The 6,000-nt window shown below is 40.8% G+C and overlaps 1 long non-coding RNA gene across 1 annotated transcript in view; it reads right to left on the reverse strand.

Annotated features, from left to right (window-relative positions):
* Positions 1 to 5,028, reverse strand: part of LOC309791741 — a 30,048-nt gene extending 25,020 nt beyond the window's left edge. Inside the window, exon 1 of the long non-coding RNA XR_014291560.1 lies at positions 4,985 to 5,028. This is a non-coding gene — a long non-coding RNA (uncharacterized lncRNA). The remainder of the gene's footprint in view (positions 1 to 4,984) is intronic.
* Positions 5,029 to 6,000: the final 972 nt, after the last annotated feature.

Raw genomic sequence — 6,000 nt, forward strand, 5'->3', positions numbered from 1 at the left:
AATTTAAATTAGCAAATTTTAAGATTTGCTGTTTTCCAAATACAAATATGTCCTTAATGTATTAAGCTATTTCAATTTATTTTTTAAGTTTTCAGTATATATATTTTCATTTTGTAATACATGCTCTAAGTGGCCTACAATGAGACCTAATAAAAAAATAGAACAAAAAATGGCTGTTGTGTGTACTGGTACATTGGTCACTTAAGAATGATCCTCTGAAACTAGCAGTTTTTGCAGGCATTCTCCAATAACTGCCAGATTTCAATCAGTGACTTTAAAGTAAAATCCAAAAACAATCAAAACAAAACAAAATTAAGGATTTTCAATAGCCACAAAGATCACTATCAGAAAGAAAAAAAAGATTAGAGGCCCAAAGAAATTTTGGGAAGTCGAATCTAGAAAAGTGATGGAGTTGATCAAATTCGTACTTTGTTGATGTTGTTATTGTTACAGTTGGTTTGTGTTAATCTTGATTGAGACTACCATCTTTATGACTTTAGTTTTATCTAGGTCTTTTGAGGCCCTTGAGAAATATTTATTTTGGTGACGTAAATTTGACTTAATACAATTCCTTCTTTTCTTTCTCCTGATAAATCTTTATCAAATATTAAACTGTAAAAGGAAATTAACCTACAGGCAAACCTGTTTTTGCAAGTAAATCTCCTCGGCAGTTCTCTTTCGGTACTTTTCCTGTTGTGTAGGTGCAGCTAAATCAACATACCGTTTCAGTAAATGGAATTAACTGGACCTCCGATTGCCAATAACACATCCATTAGTATACAAACAGATTGGATAATGCAAACTACATAGGCTACAGCTGCTCCTTCTGAAAGGCAATTTGGGCAGTATTTTTCTCTTAGACTAGCCAATACTCAATCCAGAAGTAGACAAGTGAGTGCCCTAGAGAACATTTCAATAAGGAACATAAAATTAGGCATAGTGGATTTAGAGTGGATTCTGATTATTTCGAATTACAGAATTTAAGGAGTGAAATGAAAGCGGAGGGGACACAAGGGAAAAAAATAAATCTGCTGTCTTGGGTTTCTCGGTTCCAACCTTTCCTACTTCTTCAGAAAAACCCAGTTTTAGCCATTAATATATAAATATGTTCTAGTGCCTCTCATACATGAAAACAGAAACTTCCATTATGCTTTACATGCCTTTCAAACCATTATCTGATTCCTTTTATCTTCACCAGACATCTTAAAGAGTTGTCTCCTCTCACTTTCTTTGCATCTTCCCTTAATGTCTCAGAAACTGGAATATTGCGTCTAACTACACTGCTTTTCTCAAACTGTTGTCATGAGGACCATAGACAATCTCTACTATGCCAAACTCAGTGGGCACACTTTTCAAACTTCATTTTGTTCAATCTCTTTGTGACATATGGAAATTCTGACTACTTAATCTGTTTTGAAATTCTATCTCCCTTTGTTTTCTGGGATGCTAATGCCTCTCCTACTTCACGGTCTATTATTTGTCAGTTTGTTTGTTGGCACCCAATTCTCCATCTACCCTTAATGCCCATGTCTCAAGCTTCCTCCTTGCACTGACTGTCTCTTTCTTCTCTCTTTGAAGTTGCAGGTTGGATGATTTCATTCATTTCCATGGCCCAAGCAATCATTGATATGCTGACATACACATTTCCAGCAGTTCCTGATATTTTGATGGGGCCGTTTTGATTCAGCCTTCAGAAGAAACCTTTTTATTTTCACTCTTGAAATGTTCAAATGTAGTCACATCCTATCCCTGGGCTGCAACCCATGAAATTAAATATGTTTCATTGTTGAACTCAAATCAGTCATATAATGCTTAAACGTTAGTTTCTAGAAAACAACAGAATGCCCAAATCTTTGTATGAAGCTAAGAAAATTGGACAAAAATGGCCCTGGCTCAGTCGAATATAATATGAAGAACAAACACTCCAATTAGGAATATAATTGCAAACTTCTATGTAAAATATTATTAACTTGAATTTAGCATTATGGTAAATTTCTGATTTATTCAGGAATGCAACAACAGTAAAAATGACCATGTAAATAGATGTTAGGTAGTCATTTGACAAAACTTAAAATTCATCCTCAAGCTCAGGCTTGAAAATCAAACATATCTGATTTAGAATTATAGGTTATTCACTTATAGCTATCTTTCCATTGGATGTAAATTAACCTATTTTGGAAACTAGTTCCACTAATTTTTAAAATTAGTCTAGACTGCCTTAATCCTCTGGTTTGAAATACATCTCAAACTTTCCTTTACATAATATTCTTTATCCTTGAAATTACATGTTTAACATCTGTTTTCTCCACCAGACTGAAACCACCTTGAAGACATGCCTTGCTATTCACCATGTGTAGCTTAATATGTGTGAGTATGCATGACCAATTATAAAATTTGTGGGGTCCGATGCAAAGTGAAAATGAGGGTCCCCTTGTCCAAAAATAATTAAGAATTTCAGGACAGTGCCTGCAGAGCATTAAATCAAACCCAGAGCCCTTTCTAAGCACAGGCCCCATGTGTTCTACACAGAACACATGCCCATGAAGAAGTCCTTCGTGTGTGTGTGTGTGTGTGTGTGTGCGCGTGTGTTTGAAATATGTTGAATATTATGCCTGGAAAATTAAGTTATAGGAACTTCAGAAAATATCTATAGACAGAATGATATCTAGCATTCAGATCTCAGACTACAAAGAATGGTCATATTAAGTTGGGTAAAAATAGTACAGATAATTATCAAGAAAAGATTTTCAGGTTACCCATAATGAACTATTTAGATTGAAGATTGTAGAACATTTAAAAAGACATTAGTTAATCTTTAACAATTCTCTCTTTAAGTTGATATTCATATTGCTTTGTTTCCATTTTTTTTCAGTACATTGTACTAATCATTCTGAAAATGTTGTCTTCCTTCTTAATGTTTATTGGTTATAATTCATAACCTTTATATACTACTTTGTTTACGTATTGGCTTTTCTGCACAATTCTTGTGTCTATGAGTGAACATAATGGTAACCACTCCATCTCTCTATTACAAAACATTGGCATATAAAAATTCATAAAACACTTCTTTTTTTCTTACCTATCTGTCCTGTGAAAAATAATGTTCAGTTTATCAAAATATCAAACACGCATTTAAGACTACATTTGGATTTTTTTTAAATGGTATTAATTCTGTCATAGAAGAAAATAACTAGATGTAGTTAGAATGTGTCAATTTTCATGTAACAATAAAAATGCCAAATGCTTTATGAATATTGTCTTCAGAGTGATCCTTCACGTTTGGGGTCAGAGTCCAGTGTGGAATTTACATCTCCTCTCCTGGAGCTCTGAATAATTTCCGCTCCCCAAAAGTTCAGTTATGCACAAGCCCTTGTTCAACCAGGTTTTACGGTGATTGCATGAAAAAGGAAGATGGATTTCCTGTTGAGCAAGTTATCGGTGGATGCTCTTTTATCTGTCCCTGAAAAGTTTTAAAAAAATTAAAAAACCTGCAGGCTGTGTGCAATTACATACCTCAATGCTGCTGTCAGGGATTTTAAATAAATCAATAGCCAAGCTAGTTGTGTTTAGTTACAGCATTCATTTTTACCAGTTACTCCAGCCTCCTGTTTCTCTACTCCCCACCTCCAGGCTAGGTTCCAGTCAGATGGACATACGTGGCTTTCCCCAGCGCATTCTGCCTCCTGTTCTCATTGGCTTCCCTTGTTCTCTTCCCCTTTCCTCCTATCCCCCTCCTGCCTTCACATCCTTTCCCTTCCACACATGTTCTCACTCATGCATCTCACTCAGTTCTCCCCACTCATTCCGTTACTTTCTGCATGGCTGTGTGTTAGATATTGTTCTAAGTGGAAGTCAGCTTGGCTGAGCACAGGGAGGACAAAGGCCATGGGTACCAGAGGGAGTCACAGAGGACAGTGGGGCCCAGATCACACGGGGCCTTGAAAGCCCAGTGTGCAGTGGGAAGTGGCCAAAGAGGGGTCACAGAGGGTGGCAAATGTAAATAAATATGCTGCTGCTATGAAGAGAATGAAAAGGTTGTGGGTAAGAGTGAAAGCTGGAAGATCCCCTAGACAGCAGGGGTTTAATGGTTTACCCTTAGGCAATTCACAGAATAGATTCGGGATTTATTTTAGAGGTAGAGTGGACAGGACTTGCCTATGGGTTGGATGTGAGAAGTGAGACTAAAAGAGAAATAGAAATCCAAGTTTCAGCCTTAAGCAACACCGCCTCACTCTCTATTTCATTGTTTTTCTCCCTTCTTTCTTTTCCTCTTTTCTTCATTCACACTATAGCAGAATCTGGAATGTTCACATGGCCAAGTTAATTGACCTGCTCGGGTCTCAATTCAGAATTCACAAACTCTAGAAACTTTCCCCGAGGTCCCCATACTGGGGGAAAGGCACATTCACATGATATGTGACCCTGTCTCTCTCCTGGCATCAATGTCTACATTGTTCACAGGACTTCTAACACAGGGCTTCCAAGTGCAGACTCTAGAGCTGGTTTATAGTAGGTTTGTGTCCCAACCCTGTTACTAACCAGCAGAGTGAATCCGGCAGATACTTAAGGAAGTCTCACTTCCTACATCTGTGAAGCGCAGATAACAAAACTGTCTACCGCACAGAAAATTTTGCTTGAGATGACATACATAAAAGACTTAGCACAATAGTAGTACAGAGAAAATGCTAGATAAATGATAGCCATCATACTATTAGCTCTGTTATTACTTTACATTACCCACCTCCATTTACGCAGGATTTCTGCAGAACATCAGAAATCAAACGAAAACAGAAAATACCTAAATAATTCAGACCTAGGGAACAAAAATTAATTCTTCTGTAACAGACAGTCAAGATGGATAAGTTGATTTATTAGCCAATTCAGATACATGCACACGAGGCAGTCATTGTTACCATCTATTGTCAGTCTCCACTTTCTCCACCTAATTTGGGCTTTGATTTTCAGGTCCAAAGATAGCACTTACCAGATTAGGTGGACACACCGGGTTATTTTTCTTTGAGGTCCCACCTGGGCAGGTGCATGTACAAAAGAAAGAGAGGAAGGAGACTAGAGAGGTTAGAGAGGTTGAGGGCGTGGCCCGTGGCCCTCTTAATCATTCTTTACTTCCCCCCTCCCCTCTTTTTTTTTTTTTTAAACAAGACGACTGACTTGGCGTCGTCCACCACCACATCCGCGGCAAGAGTTGCGACGCCTCCTCCCTGGCGTCCGCTTGCAATAGCCCAGTTTTCGCCCTACACATTTGTGGCTTCTGTGGACACATTAGCAACCGATGCTTTTAGATCCTAGTCGCCCGCCTTTGCCAAGGCGGTTTAGAGGTCATCTGGAAAGTCTTTGCCTCGAATCACCCCGATTCAGAAGGCCAACTCATTCCTTCTGCGGTGCTTTGGGACTCCGCGCCCTCCTCTGGTCCTGGTCCAGGTGCACAGGAAGCGCGAGGGGAGGACGCAGGTAACCAGGAGAAGGAGGTGTGCGGGGAGGTGCAGGTGCCCCAGTGATTCACTCAGAGATCGAACCTGCAGACCCAGCGCAAAGTAGAAACTGAAAGTACACTGTCGGCTGATCCTACGGAAGTTATGGGAAAGGCAAAGCGCAGAGCCGGCCCGTGGTGTGTGCCGCCCCCCTTGGGATGGATGAAACAGCAGGCGCGGCGTGGGTAGGAGGAACCAGCTGCAGAGACGGCCCTAGCCGGCACGGACTCCCGGCAACTCCGCGGAAGACCAGGGTCCTGGGAGTGACTATGGGCGGTGAGAGCTTGCTCCTGCTGCAGTTGCGGTCATCATGACCACGCCCGCCTCCCGCAGACCATGTTCCATGGTAAGCGCTCCTCTCCCGGGCGCATAAATTCGCGCGCGCCGCACGCCAGGGTACTCTGGGACATGCTGCGGGGCCCCGCGCCCAGGCGCGTCCGGGAACAGCCCGGCCTTGCACTTTGGACCTGCGGAGAGCCCTGGCTCTGCCCTTGGGCAGCCGGCAGCCTCA

This window comes from Mesoplodon mirus (assembly GCF_964341445.2).
Source record: "Mesoplodon mirus genome assembly, chromosome: 16".
Lineage (NCBI taxonomy): Eukaryota > Metazoa > Chordata > Mammalia > Artiodactyla > Ziphiidae > Mesoplodon > Mesoplodon mirus.